Source organism: Temnothorax americanus, unplaced genomic scaffold (genome assembly GCF_048541705.1).
Source record: "Temnothorax americanus isolate GAGA-0224 unplaced genomic scaffold, ASM4854170v1 Scaffold29, whole genome shotgun sequence".
In the NCBI taxonomy this organism is placed as follows: Eukaryota; Metazoa; Arthropoda; class Insecta; order Hymenoptera; family Formicidae; genus Temnothorax; species Temnothorax americanus.
In genome coordinates, this window is record NW_027509432.1 from 410,024 (window position 1) to 425,865 (window position 15,842).

The 15,842-nt window shown below is 40.1% G+C and overlaps 2 protein-coding genes across 4 annotated transcripts in view; one reads left to right on the plus strand and one right to left on the minus strand.

Annotated features, from left to right (window-relative positions):
• M (zona pellucida domain-containing protein miniature) overlaps positions 1-15,842 on the minus strand; it is a 267,575-nt gene that overhangs the window by 152,648 nt on the left and 99,085 nt on the right. The window lies entirely within an intron of this gene.
• The window catches only part of Sol1 (CUB domain-containing protein Sol1), a 232,044-nt gene that overhangs the window by 120,324 nt on the left and 95,878 nt on the right, over positions 1-15,842 (plus strand). The window lies entirely within an intron of this gene.

Here is a 15,842-nt window from a genome sequence, read left to right on the forward strand (position 1 = left end):
TATAAGTTTATATACGGAAACCATACTTTCGATGCGCGTATAGTCATATGGTCATATGGTCCTTTAACATTTAATTACATGCATTCAAATTATTCAAATACTCCAAGGCTTGACTCTAATCTCAATTTGTACGTGGGACTCTAGACCTCAACGTGTTTACTCATGTAAATCTATCTCTTGATACGGGTGAACAACAACAGCTGCGGCGTACGTAGGAATGCGTGACAATGAGAACCTTTACCAGCACAACGGAGTCATGAGGGTGCTCGAGGCTCGAATGAGAGCTATGCTATGAGACACCGAAGCTTATGAAGGTCGATCCTATCCTGTCTTTCAAACTCTCCTCCGCGCGATGCTTAGGGTTACCGTAAAGCAGCTATCGTAAAACCGTCGAAAATAACGATATAGCTATCTGCTTTTATTCGCCAAGTGCTTCAAATTATTTGCACGTAGTTACGCTGTAGATGTGTCGAGTATACATTAATATATTTTCGTTTTTTATCTTTGAAAAAAGTCGATTGCGTTTTAGCTTTGAAATTGATATTATATAAGATATAACCGAGAATGAAAACGAGCAGTTTTTCACGTCAGCATTGAGGTCGTCAAGGCATGAATTAACGGTCACGAGAGGAAGATTGAAATGTTTTCAAAGCGATATCGGTACATTTCGATCACAGATCCATGACACGTTTGTGCACTAACTGTAATTACGTAAAGTGAGAATGAGCAATGTCGTCGTAGTGAGACTAGTGAGAGTGGGTTTCATTTACGTAATTGGTTGGTTACGTGAAAATATCGTCGGTTCGCACCGTGAAAACCTACCAAGGGCTAACTTCTGCGTATTCTCGCCTTTTTCCTCGTCTTTGTTTTTTAATCGAACGGGAGCGAAACGGACGTCGATAAGGTAATTACCGCAGAAATTAAGTGCGCCGATAAATAGACGGAGGAAGTTGTTCTATCGGAAACGGATGGTCAAGTTTTTCCAATTTTTTCACGCTTAACTGTGAGAGAAAGAACAAATTGCGTGTCGGGACACGGTATACACTGAGCTCAATAACGCGTGCATCCAGGATCACTTTATAGGTCCCTCGTCCTCGTACAGTGCTGTTTACCGTACGACGCGGAGTGAAGCGAATAAGCAATAAATAACGTCCGCGGACAAACTCACGCGCGTCAACGAGGGTAATGTTCTGCTAAACGTATATACGCGTTAGCTCCCCGAAAAATAACGTATTTCGTCGCAGATAATGTCAGCCGCGAGACGGTAAATTCTAATGGCTATGCCAGACCGCCACCGCCGTCGTACGGCGAGAAACCGTATGGAAGAAATCCGGGTCGAGAATCCGCGAGAGAGAGAGAGAGAGAGAGAGAGAGAGAGAGAGAGAGAGAGAGAGAGAGAGAGAGAGAAACGAAACGGAAACGGGAGCGTACGAATGATGGATCGAAATTCTACAATTTTCTCACTCCGTTCGGGAAAGTGCTATGTATGTGCTATGCTCGCACGATGCTAACTTTGCAAACGACGTAACGTTGTTTCCCGGTATTTTACGCTCGTCTCCAAGCCGGAAAGTGCGCTTTCCTGTGAAACTAATAATAACTTTCTGCAGTGCGCACGCTTTACACTTAAGATGTAAGTGTCGCAAACTTTCTACGACGTACCCAGCGATAACAAATTTCCTCTACTACTATTAGAGCGATTTAATTGCCGATGAAATATCGTTCCTTCTGTCATGGACGAGAATAAAAAGATTCTTCTTTTCTGCGAGAGAGGATGATGAATGTTATTTAGACAGTAATGTCGTATCGTGTTATATGATTGTTGTAGACGATCTTTTTTTATTAGATCTCTCAAATCCATATCACACTTGTATGCGATATATGACTTTGTCAATTCGACCGGTATCATATCGATGGCGCGTTTGTCGAACAAATCTAAAAGAATCACGAATAACGCGCGGCTGTCAATGAGTTCGATGAGTTTGATGCGTGATACGCTATTTCGTAATTGCGATAATGCACGACAGCTATATTGGCAAACTCTAGATTAATGTGTCGTTATGGCTCATAATTTATGAATGGAATAACAAATTTACATGGCCGTAAGTGGAGCGCAAGCACTCAAATTTTATATTCTTGAATATTCACGTTATTCATCAGTTATGAATATGTACGCTCGTCTAGCGCATTGCACACGCATCTAGTTAAAAATATTCTACTAGCATGCTGATCAGGTATACAGGTGTATGCATAACGGTAAATTTGCTACATAATAAATGGCACATTGATGTCGCACGCCCCAATCGCAGATATTGTTTGTCATACGCTAATTTATTAAACAAGTAGCCGCAAATACGTATATGAACGTTGCGTTGTACGTTGCAAAAGAAAAGGAATTCTCTCTAATATTTTCTACGAAAGATTTGCAATAATCGCAGTAACATCGCGACAATAATGGTTATTATCGCCGTGATTTACTGAGAATTCATTAACTGAATCGTGATCTTGATGATAGTTGATTATTCAGTGTTCTCTCATTTAGGATTGTCATAAATGCATGCAACGTAATCGAGGGGAAATTCGTGGCTGCTCTACGTGAGCACGTCAAGTCATTACAATGCAAACGCGTCGTGATAAAACGGGAGAGATGATTACATCGTCAGTAATGAGAGAGAAAGAGAGACATTGATGTTGCATGTAAGGACAAATAATACGTGCTATCCCATCGCTAGGTTCTAGCGACGACATCCACCACAATGAGGTTTGATCATATTAACGTCAGCCATAAAGCGTGCCCACCTGCGTCTATGTGTCGGGTGCAGAATGATCCACTAGAAACGAAACGACCTCGCGTGATAAAATGGGTAGTAAACCAGCCGCGGCGAAAAAAAGAAACTTGTAGGATCCTATTATCGACACTTGTCCGGCATTGCGTACGCGACCACCGAAATTTACAGCAGAACACTTTAACCTTTTATCCCCCTTTCTTCGCCTCCCCAAAGAAAGTTTCTTCAAATTTTTCCTCTGCCGTTACGGCGAGAATTATTACGATGTTGTCGTGTGTAAATTATGGAAAAAGGATTTGACTGCAAGAACTCATGCAAGGATCGAGTATTTACCACTTATTAGAAATGACACTATTATAGAATTATTTATCACACGTTTTTTCGAGAAATACTTAAATATTTTAAATAATTAACTTAAACGCATGTTGTGTGTGTGTGTATTTATCGCATCGACACCCAAATTGATTTATTTGTATTTCCTTTTTGTTCCTATTTGAATAATTGCTACGATTCACGCGCGGCTATATAGATTATATAGAAAATACATCGTAAAAGCTATTCATAAACATTATGCGACGAGCGGCATTAACATGTAGCTGGGAACTGGGAATGCTCGCGCACCTTACCGCAGGAATCATAGGGGATACCGATATATATATATAAATCGTCGTGACTGCAAGCAGTGGATCTCTTGCCGTCGAGCCGTCGATTCGGCGACTGGGCTATCGATTTCTCCGCGTGTGTACGGTCGGGATACCGAAAATCGAACGTTCCGAGGTAAGTCCCGAACTGTCGGAAATGTATAAGATCCATCTCGCGCGCTTTTCAGGGATTGACGTTGAAAGAGTCACGGTTTACGTTAGCTCTTTTCTCCATGGAGAAAAGAGGAAGAGAGACGACAGGGAGACGGTGACCCCTCGGAAGCCGTAGAAATCTAATAGACCGCAAGCGAGGATGAGATATTGGCTCAGAGATCGGTCTCGATCGATGAAGCGTAACAGTACTTACCCTAGCGTATCGTGAAATTCGTATTCAACCCGTTCTTGCGGATACGGAACTTTCTCGATCGTTTTATCGCCTTGTCCGCGGGCTTTGACGATTGAATTAACAGCGTGAGCGAATCTAGTCTTTCGCGCATCAATAGCGCGTGTCTTTTTGATATATGTTTTCTTTGCGACTTTTCGCGGGTGAAAGATAGAGGGATAGATCTAGCTTAATGATTAAAATACTTATTAATACAATTCACGTAAAATTGCACCGATAAAGGCGTTTACGCCACATTTATATGTTTAATGAACTGTGCATTAAATCGCTACGAGAGAAGTTTACTGAGCAGAGCTGTACGCCATTCGCTGTTGATAAAGACAAACGAGTTTTCCGATTTGCGAGTCTGAAATTGGTCGCGTAAGCGTAGTGGCTATTCAACACTCACCACATCGATCATATTTTTTTCAGTACAATTGTATAGTTGCTGATGACAAGTAAGTTTTCAGACAAGATAAAAATTTATTTATACGTATAATGAATGTGTTAAAACTTACATATTTGACCTTTTTAAACTGGCTAAACGATTCTCAAAGTTATGATTATTATTATTCGATTATATTATTAATTATCGTAATATAATTAATAAAATATGTTAGAGCGCTACGTTGCTATCAATTACATACATAATTGATCTGGAAAAGGTATTTAAAGACACTTGTCAATCATCGTAGGAGAAATCGTTGAGAAGGTAGACCCGTAAATAAATTTAGAAATGTAGAGACACACCTCGCGGAATCGTGGTCATGGATTATTCTGACTATAATGCCTCACTCGAGACTTAACCATTTTAAATATTACTATCAAAATGATTATTTTATACCGCCGTAGTCCCATCCGATGTGTGTTGGTAGTACGCGACATATTCCCGTATGTGTAGAGTGGCGACGAAGCCAGCGGACAATCAAAGGAACCCGTATTAATTTTTCAGCCGCTCCGACCTTTGAAAAAGATTCTCTTGCGTTTGCGTCGAGGATTTAAAGAATTCTCTATGGACCGGCAGCGTTAAACAGTAAATAAATATTTCCTCCATTCGCGAGAGATAAAATTTGCGCGAATATTTGCTCAAAAAACAGATATTACGAGAACTCGAGTCGTACCGGTAAAAATATTGATTATGTCGTCTAGATATAATTTATCATTTTAATTGGTGTTCTAAATACATATATATATAGATAAATCGTATTTAGAATGCGTTTCATTTGTTGCAATTACGTTTAATATCTCTATTAATAAATGCCGCTGACCAATAAAAAAGTTTGGACAGATTAATGCAATCATAAAATTTGAGCTTTAGGGCGAAACTTTCCGAAGTAATAAAGTCGATATTGACTTCACAGTCCGCAGCAAATTTAGTTAATAATTTTTAATATTACGCGCGCGTTATATCAGTGTTAATCTTGTTCTGAACTTTCTAATCTGCGGGGAAACGCCGAGAAGAAGCATCGGTTGTGTCTTCGAGCACTGATAAAGCGTGCAGCCGTCCACTTGGTTGCACCTACTACTCTGTAGCAACTTCGCGGCCATTTCATCTAAGCGTTAGATTCAGCGTCAAGATGCGGCGCGAAGTTTCTCCTATTCTATAATGGATGTAATATATCGGAGCGCTTAATATTTATATTAAATGTGAACGCGCATCGCGCTCTCTCAAATTTAAATAGATATTTTCGACTTCCGAAAAATGTCTAACTCAAAGGAACTGCCTCTATCCCTCCGTCTGACGCGCGATAATATATTTACGCTCGCACGCTACACGATTTCTCGATCATGAAAAAATCAGACTCTCTCGCGGGTAACCGGCGGAGACGAACGAGAAGAAAGAGTTAGGAAGAAGACGAAGTAAAGGCTCTCCGGAGGCCTGAGGAAGCAAGGGTAGTAAGAAGCTCTCCGGAAGCCCGGCGCGGATTTTACCGGCAGCTTTTTCCGCGAACGAATACATTTATTACAAGCGCTTGTATATATCCGCGAGTTATTGCCGCGTAATCTTCGTCTGCCTAAAGTTTGCGCTAAGGCTCGACGCTAACGTTCGCGTTTTTGCGGCGTTACCGCGGGAATGGTCCCGCAAAATAAAAGCCACCACCATGACGGTCGTAACAATTATCATTAGTTGCACTCGTAGCAGCTTCGACGCAAGAGGGTAAAGAGGGAGGGTAGCTTCACGGGGAGACGCAGCACAAAAGGCGTTTGGTAGTTTCTTTCATCACAAAGTCGCTGTTCCGATAATTTCTCGGTATAAGAAACCACTGCGACATTAAAGCACGCAGTGAAAGTTCGATAATCAAAAAGCATCTCTTTTACCGCGGACGCTATATATTTGCTAAATAGTTTGAGGTACTCCACATTATATCGATTTAGCAATTTCTAGTGATGTATAACGAAAGTGATTCACACATGGTGATGCATGTGCATTATTACCTTATTACTACTATTACTTGTGAGCATTCATGAATGGAAAATTAATGAAAATGAAGAAACTCGCTATATTTGCAAATTAAAAAATTCAATGTATTAAAAATATCATTGCATTTATTACGGAATTCTCACAATAGAGTTTTTATTGAAAGAAATATTATTATTATTTAAATTAAAATTATTATGTCCTATATTTTTTCGAAACTGCAATTACAATATATAAGATAATTTTTTAAATTTGGTTTATTGTTGTTGGAATAAAAATATTAAATTGGTGTTAAATATATATATGCTTTTCTGTTAATTTATGCTTTTAAAAGATGAAAAAGATACTTTACTCGTTGATATTTTTTCGTTTTTATTAAAAAAACATTCATTTGATTACCAAAGCAAAATAACTTTTGAAACAGAACACGCGATTCCCCCCCCCCTATTATTTTCATCAGTCACAAGTTTTAATAAATATTTTTTAAGTATTAAAAAGAACCTTTAAATTTTCGTTAAATTTGGAAGATCAATTCAATTCTGGTCAAAGAATCTATAGATGAAAGGAGATTGGCCATAGTTTCGGGACATCTTATATATCGTGACATTTTCTTTCAACCATTTGCTCTTTCAATTGTGTTCTCAAACGTAGAGTTTTGTCGTGATTTTATGATCACTATTTTAAGTTAAGAGGAAGAGGAATAAAAGTGTATCCCCGCCATTATAAAAGTTTGTAAAAACCGGATATTGCGAAGTTTAGTAAGGATGGCAAACAATGTTACGCAAACAGACACGATCCGCGCGCACTTTTATTAAACACAAACACATGCGTCAGTAATAAACATTCACAGTTTCTCAGTAATTGTGAGGATTAACATTGTCTAAAACTGTAAAATGTCTTACAATTAATAGAAACTTATTATTGAGAAATTTTATTGAATAATTTATTTATGTCTGCTCTTTCTCTTTCTCTCTCTCTCTCTCTCTCTCTCTCTCTCTCTCTCTCTGTATTCTAAATTAAAATATTTTTGATATATTTTATTTATAATATATTTCGATCGTAAGTTGTATTCTTGATTTTGCTTGATCTGATTTGAAGAGTAATTATTACGTAAATTATTGTTTGCGAGGACATCGACTAAACGTTACCGGTCAATGTACAACATGTATTAGCCCTTAAAGTCAGCTAGAGCGACGGAAGGTAAGCGGAAACGTTCACGTGCACGGCATGGTTTCGAAAACGGAAGTTTGAGGGATGATAGGGTGTTCAGCTCGACAATTTCGAGGAAGTTATGACAGTTTGTCTACGTCACGCAGGTATCGAGGAAACTTAGCGGCACGAATAAGCTGTTTCACGTGCGTCCTCATCAGTTTTACCTTTCCAGCCGAGCGAAAAACTACAATGGCTAAACGAGCGTATACTCAATATAAGAGCTTTCAAATCTGGATGCTACGCGAAACGCTTAAAGTATTCCTACATTATTACAACGAGCGTTTCGCTTCCAATATCTATTTTTTTTTTAAGCGTAGGATTTATCGTTCGAAATAAGCTGCGCTTCGAGAGCAGTTCCTCGCACAATCGTCCGCTTAACCTTTTACGACACGCTGAATAAAAGTGTCGAAAAAATTGTTTCCTACCGTGAATAATGTGTACAAACTACAAAGAAACATTAAAATAGCGGTAGACTGAAAAGAGTTAACCGACACCGTAAACTATCGGCAGGTTGGCTTTGTTTTTCGGTGCAGACCGCACCCGACCTGTCGGAGCGGAGACGAATTTTGGACCGATGCGATGCGCGATGCGGGGAGGCGGTCTGCTGTGATTGCTTCGACCGGAAGTACTTTCTGGGAGCGTAGAATGGATAACAGTCCAATAAAATCTAATTTAACCGGCGAGTACAAACTAGGGGATGATACATTTTGCGGTTGACTGACTCGAAGTTGCGGTGTAGCAGACGGAAAATAGAAACGGCGATGGAGTTGCCTGTACACATTACGTGCCGCTCTGTAGTTATACGTGTCCACACACGCACACGCATATCCCCAACATATGTGTGTATGTGTGTGTGTGTATATATATATATTATATATTTACGATACTCGTGTATGTACACAAGCATGAGCGAGTGTATGGACGCGCCGTTGGATAGAAACGGTCGGCGGCGCGGCGCGGCGCGGCGACTGCAAGCCTCGTGGGAGCGCTAGCCGCTCGGATACGATTGTAATTGGCAAGCCCATATCCTCAACACGTAATATCCTCGCTCGCTATCCCGTTCCCCGATCCGAGGTTCATTAATTCCTATTTCCGCCCGTCTACGTCCTTTCTATGAACTCGAGACTTCTGTCGATCGGTTTAACGGCGTTTTCCGTCGAAGCTCAAAAATATGTTTGCCGTTTTTCCCGTCAGCCTTTACCCCTCATTTTTATCCCGACTTCTCCCTTCCATCCCCGTCTCTCGCTCGCGCAGTACTGCACGTCGTGAAAACGTCGTAAATCCGTTCTCGATGTTATTTCTCAAATATCGCTTCCTCGGCTCGTGTGTACTTCTCCGTCGTGCACGTCAAAACACGGTAAAGTCGTAAACCATTTTCCGTCGCTTATTGGGCAGAGGACAGCGGAAGACTTGATCCGTTGAGCACTGGAACGTGAGAGCGATTTACGGTTAATCTGCAGGTGGATATGTAATATTTTACGTTACGAGATATAGATGGACTCCTGATATATGACAATTTTTCACTTTCCATTCAATAAACTGGTACTAGTGACGCATTTTATAACAAGTTACTTGTTTCTTTATGTCGTTGTTTCGTGTCGTTAACAGCGTTACACATCGATTAACAATAATTAACGCACAATTAACATTTTGCTTGGAATCCGCTCATTTTGTACCATTTTCGTTTAGGGAAACCGACACACGGACGCAAGCATCCGCAACGTTGCGATAGGTATCGATCGTTAATTACGCCAAAATTAATTTATACTCGATATTACACGAAATCCTTGTTGTCCTTCACGAGGTCCCTTGTCGTCCGTAATACGTCATTAACACACCGCGATATAGCTGAAATTCATTACTACGCGAAAGTTAAATTATTGCTGGGCCATAATTACTTCGTGGCACCTAAACTATGGATAGCAAAAGGATTACTCTAGGTCCCTGCCGACCTAGTTATAGCAAGACTGTGGTATAATACTTAATCTTCCTTAATGTTTTTAATTACGCCATTATAATAATACCTGTGATCCAACAAGTTATTAAAGCTGAAGGTAATCTTTAGGTTTTATAAAGCCTATATCTTGTCAGATAACTCTTAAAAATTAGCTATCTGGTCTGTGAAGATACATTGACCTAACGTTAAATAACATTGACCATCGAGACCTAGATTGATGTAAAATAGACGATCCATAAGCAACGCCGTGTAACGCCATGTAACGCGATCGATGAAGAGGCGTCGCAGCGTCGCACCATGTTCGCGCCGTGTGGTGTGTTCTAAACGGAAGTGGCCCTGCAGTGGTTGCTAATTCACACGCTGCTCTTTACTAATTCGACGCGGAGAGGTAATTCGTTGCGCGCCAGCACACACGGCGAAGTACGATGAGGTAGATTCGGTCAACGATCCTATTTTCGTCGAAGCTAACGCCGCGGGAATTGCGAGAGTCGGACCTCCTCGGTCATAAGACTTTCATGACTTAGGGGAAACACGCGTGCGCTTCCATAACGTAGGACGGTGGATTGTGGGCTCTCCCTTCCTTCGTCGAGTCGCGTGCTTACCCTATACCACTTTATACAGCCATGCATAACGTTTTGCATCCGCGGAAACGCGCACGCTTAGACCCATGGGAAGAGACGTCCCGGAAGAGATGTAGAGGACACACGGAGGATCTCGCTAGCTGTCGCGCAACGAGCGGGGAAAAAGGAGGAAGAGAGGCTAAGGCATAGGGAAAAGCGTATATCCTTAACAAGAAGGCAAAATAGAGTTATCGCAGGGCGTGGATGTAGAGAGGAACTTGAAGTAGGTTACGAGGAAGTGACTACTCGTCGTGCGCTCGAGGTACTTACGTTTGCCAACGTATTCAAGTTACTGAAACAAGAAATATTTCTCTCTCGCATACGGACATAACGAAGGCCATTAAAATCTCTCTATGTATCACAATTCCACACGGTGTTTGTACATAATTGTCTGCGCTATATATTTGAATTGCAGAACAGTTCTATTATGGTCCTCTCTAATTATGTAACGCTTCGCGAGATACATAATTGGAGAGAAAAAAGTTTTATTAATAAAAGTAAATAAATTATGATAAGGTAAAATAAGAAAAGCGCACGCCCTACGAAACGTGAATCAGTTGTGCGTCTTATCGGTATCGATCGGTTTTTTTAAATAATGTAGAGAGCTTTAAGGGAAGTCAAATTACGCAAAAGTACACGATGAAAATATTGGCCGCATTAGATAGTGGTCGAGCGAGACTTATTGCGTGCACCATGGGCGGAATCGCGAGTAGGTAGGTTGGTTTACTTTGAGAATGACGCGCGCGCATTCATCTTGCACGCGAAAGAAAAGCCACGGTCGTTCGACTCATGGGGGGGGGGGGTAGGTACTTGCAAAAAGTCTTGATTCTGGCATCCATGATTACGTGAACTGGAGCATCACGGAAAGTTTCTCTCTGGACCCTAGCCACGGATATTTACCCGAGTGTTCGCTCGAGTGTCGCCCCTTAACTTAAACTGGCCGACCGCTAAGTAGCCCCGAATTAACGCTAATGGATATCGCGCTATGAAGTACTACCACCGATAAAATTATAAAGTTTTCCGGAGATGGCCGGCGAGATGGAAGGGGGACGGAAGAGTAGGAAAGTTTACCGTGCAACGAAAGGTCCGAGAAGTGTAAAGAGGGAGACTTATAAATTTTCTGGACGGCAAGGAGAGAACGACAACTACGGCATCGCGTTGGCCTACACTCGGCTACGCGACCTCCAGAGGTTTGAAGAATAGGAGCGCAGCACGGCTCGATGAGTACATCGGAAACGCGACTGTGATATATGTATACGCTTGGTGCCTGCAAATGCGGCGCGGGTGAACCGAGAAGAGCGAGGCGAGGCGACGCGACGCGACACAACGCGGAGAAGGAGTGGCGAACGAAGAATCGCGTGGATGCGACGAAGGGAAGTTTCGGTCTGCGTTAAGTGGTAAAGGGTGGTGATTCCGCGCACGAGGCAGAGGCAGAGAGGCGGAGAAATGGAAGGGGATTATGGGCCGCGATGGCTCGACGTGTCACCCAGTTGAAAATTATGATTCTTCATTTAACGCCGTGGCGCACTCTCGTTTCTTGCGGCACTTTTAAGACTCTAGATCTGCGTTTACGGGATGTCTGCCGTATGTTGTTGTTACATGACGTGATTTACCAAAGACGCCTATAACGTATTACGTAAGAGTGAAAATGAAGAATTTAATTACATGAAAAAATCTTTAAAAAAAATTGAAGCGAAAGATGAATAATCGAACAAACATTATACATTTTTCGTTTTTTATATTTGATGTACAAATTAGTAAAAAAATTATTATAAAAATATAATTATAATTAGATGACAAGAATATTCTAAAAGGTAATTGAACAAATAAGAAATGGAAAGGATGGACCATCGCGTCGGTATAAGAGAGTGTAACAGAGTTTTGCAAAGAAGTGATATCTGAAGTGATATCTTGTAACAATGAGGCGAGGTAGAAACAACAGGGATTATAACGGAGCTTATAACGGGGCGACGTGCAAGCTGAATGAAAATTATATAACCTCTCGTTTAACATCAGAACGTTTTCACATCTCTATCGTCTTTAAAGCTTATAACCTGGAGTTTATTGTCAGTGCTCTTTCCCGCAAGACAATTCGATGTATGCTTGATATACTTTATTGCACATAGCAAAAAGAGGTACAACTACAGTATATTATATGTATAATACCTATACCTATATCTCTTAAAAGTGTGAAACGCATTTTTTTTTTTTTAATTGGCCCCTCTACATGTTTTATATAAACTGATCTCGATAATTAAATAATTAAGCATCCTGTATTTTTTAACGGCAGAAAATTCACTTTTATTCTAAAAAGATGATTAATTTAACGGGGAACGTATATATATAAAAAAAGCTCTTGAGAATTTTATAAATATAAAATAAAATAACGGAATAAACGAAGCGCTTTGAAGCGGATAATCGGATAATGATTTCCGCTTGACTAGCATTTGAAAGCTCGACACTTATTCAAATTTCACAGAGGATTTACCAATGTAGTTGCGTTTGTTAATGATCACTGGACATGCTAAAAAGGACCGCACAAACCGATCGAATTCCTGGATCGTGTTGCCAAGACTACTTAGTGAGAAACTATGTGCCAGGCTATATCGTTGCATTTTCTACTTACGCGAAGATATCACGGTTTTATGACGCAACGATAGCCATAAAACTACCCCGCTCCTCGTGGCTATGCTCGACACGAAAAATATATAACCACCTTTAAAACAAAAATTCCGAAATTGTCTTTTTTTTATATATTTTTTACTGAATCGAAAAAAAGCAAAATTGCAACATACAACGTTGTTGCAGTAAACGATAATGAAATGTAGAAAGATTTCATTCTGTTCTGAGGGGACAGATTAATCAATAATTATATGCGTGAATATTCGGTATATGTGCGTGCAATACAACATACTGCATGCCTATATAACCTATGTAAAGTATATTTCACAAATATTTCAGTCTAGGCAGGCCACTCCTGACCTTTTCTTCTTTGTATTTTCGCTTGTGAGGCAGGGTATGACAGAAGTATATACCATATCTGCCGTCGATACAAGTTCGTCGGGAAATGTCTCTCGATCGCAGAGAGTAGAATATGTAAACAGTATATATATATTTTTTTATGAATGTTATATAAAGCTCAAACTCACAAAAGTTATAAAAATATTCTCGAAAAAATTAGGCCATGTTAAGATATGTATATACTGAAAATAATATATATTTACTGAATAATTTATGAAAGGTAATACACCTCAATAACTTATTTTTAAACTAAATTTCGTACATTTTTTGTCTATGTTTAGTTATTTACAACGATAATTTTGTTTTACATAAAGAAATGAAAATATTACCTAATAAAAGGAATCGTGTAAGATTATGTAATATGGTAACGTATGGCAACATATGATAACGTACAATACCTGAACATGTCGTCAATAAATAATTGATCAACCGATTGAGTGATCGATATATCAGTATTTTATCAGATATATCATAGGTGGGATAAAAACATATATCGCATTGCTTTTATATTTTGTTAAATAAATATTTCCATCTCCATGCGTGTATCCGGTACACGTTATGTAAATATAGAAAGCTTCTCTTTTAAATAGAAACATATTTTGTACCATCAAAAAAATCCGTTTACTTCTTCTTTTGCGAGCCGATCGTAAACGCGAGTAACGATTCGATCTACTAGCTCTCGCACGCAAGGAATAAAGTGTGCGCAGGTGTTCCTAGCGAAGCGTGAAAAGGGTATTTTCGCTAATTGCCGCGGCTTGGATAAAATAGATGCGTCCATTACCCGTTTACCGGACCAAAGTACTTCTGGTTACGCTTCTCTGCCGCATCCGGATCAATTGATACGGTGGATGACGGTCTAACGGGAGTCATGCGTACGTTTAGTCGCGAGATGCGCGCGGGCGCGAACGCATTTTTGCTGTCGCGCAAAGAAACATTAATTTGCATGCCAGTGGCAGGAAATTGCATCTACTCGACATTATTGAACGTGCGACACGGGCACGCGTAACGCGTTCGATCGGGTTTTCCCGTGTTGCATTCACGAGACGGTCAATATACTTACCCCACTGCGATCTATATATTCTGTATATTATTCTACAACATCTAAAGGATAGCACGCGGTTAATATAAGTGCGCGAGCATCATTGCTCTATCAAGCAACGATTTTTCTCTCAAAGGTACTCACCTCTAGTCTTTTTCTAGAGGAGTTCGTACTTCTAGAAAATACAATCGGTGTGTGTCAGGTCCACGAAGGACAAAGTTCGTCACTTTATGTGCTGTTTGAAAGTGGAGTAAAGTACGTCTCCGTACTCCTCTCCTTTTCCCTTTCATTTTGCACGTTCCAATCAGCTCGATACTTTCGAAAGAGGATACAACAAGGAGGAAAAGCGAACGAAAGCGGAGTAGTGGGTTTGATATGATCCGTCGCAATATCTTATGTTGGACACGACCTGGGCGAGAAATGTGTTTGATCATTTTTAATCGCGAAAAGTCATCCGATGCGTCATCTATATTTGATTACGATATCAATATTAATTAAAATTTATCTTGCGTTTTTACGCGCGCATAATTTTAAAATATATGTGTGAACATATAAAAGTTAATGATCACTCTATATTTATGTGCGACTAAAGTAATAAAATATAGAATTACATAGATGCAAATTAAGTAGTACATCTGACAGTTGAAATCTTGTTTCATATCTTGAGAAGTATATTATCTCATAAAGGATTTTCTTTTAACTTTCTCTTAAGCGGATAACTGTTGAGTTTTCTTTGTATAAAGCAGAAAGCAGGATCAAGATGTCGCGTTAAAATGTCTCGAAGCGTAATTTTAAAGAGGCATGCGCATTCGAAAGTCAACAACCTTTAAACCAAATCTCCATTCGTTCTTTACTTTGGAGATCGACAGGCAATTTTTCCCATTAATCCATCGATAACTACGTCTCGTTATTATTCCTCCGCGACGGAACACCGCGCGACTTCGTTTCCCTTTAGAAATGACTTTCCGACGTGTCCGTCGTCGTCGGTATTGCTGGTAAGAAGGAAGGTGTCAAACACTCCGTCGCGTTTAACGACAAGACTCTCTGACGGTCGCGAACACGATAATTGCCATTCGGCAATCAACGTTCGGCCGAGTTGATTAAATTCCTGGCAAATTCTCTTCTCGCGCATTAAGCGGCTTAAAACGCAAATGCCGCGCCTGGAAATTACTATCCGCGATAGAACCACAGAGGAGAACCGGTGTGGAATTTGCAGGCTTCGTGCTGATGGTAGTTCGTGTGAAAAAGCATCCTTTTTTCTTGGATACCAGCGTTCGCCCTAGCGTCAGTATCAGTGGAAGAAATTGAAACCGACCTGTCGCGACACGCTGAATATAAAACATCGTTCGGATATACACACACGATCTATAATCGGATTTCATATTGGAAGATATAAATGCTTACATAGCGGTGTTGCGTATGATTAATTAACGCTTTACGCACTTTAATCGTAAGTCGTTACGAATGATGATGGAACGAAGGGATTACTATAAGCATGTAAGTTCGAAACTTGCAAAGTATAAGAATACAGAATGATAAAATTATCGTTATATTTATTTTACAATAGTTGTTCGAGGAACATCTTATCAGAAATCATAACATTGCTTCTCAACTACTAGATGTTTGTTCTTTTATTTGCTAAGAAGTTTGTGGTAGAGTGCTCTTTATTGATAAAAAAAATTAATATAATAGTATCGGTGTTGAATAGTTATGTTAAATCGTAGCATAGGAAAATAGGTGCGAGTTACTGTTCCGACTCAGTCATAGC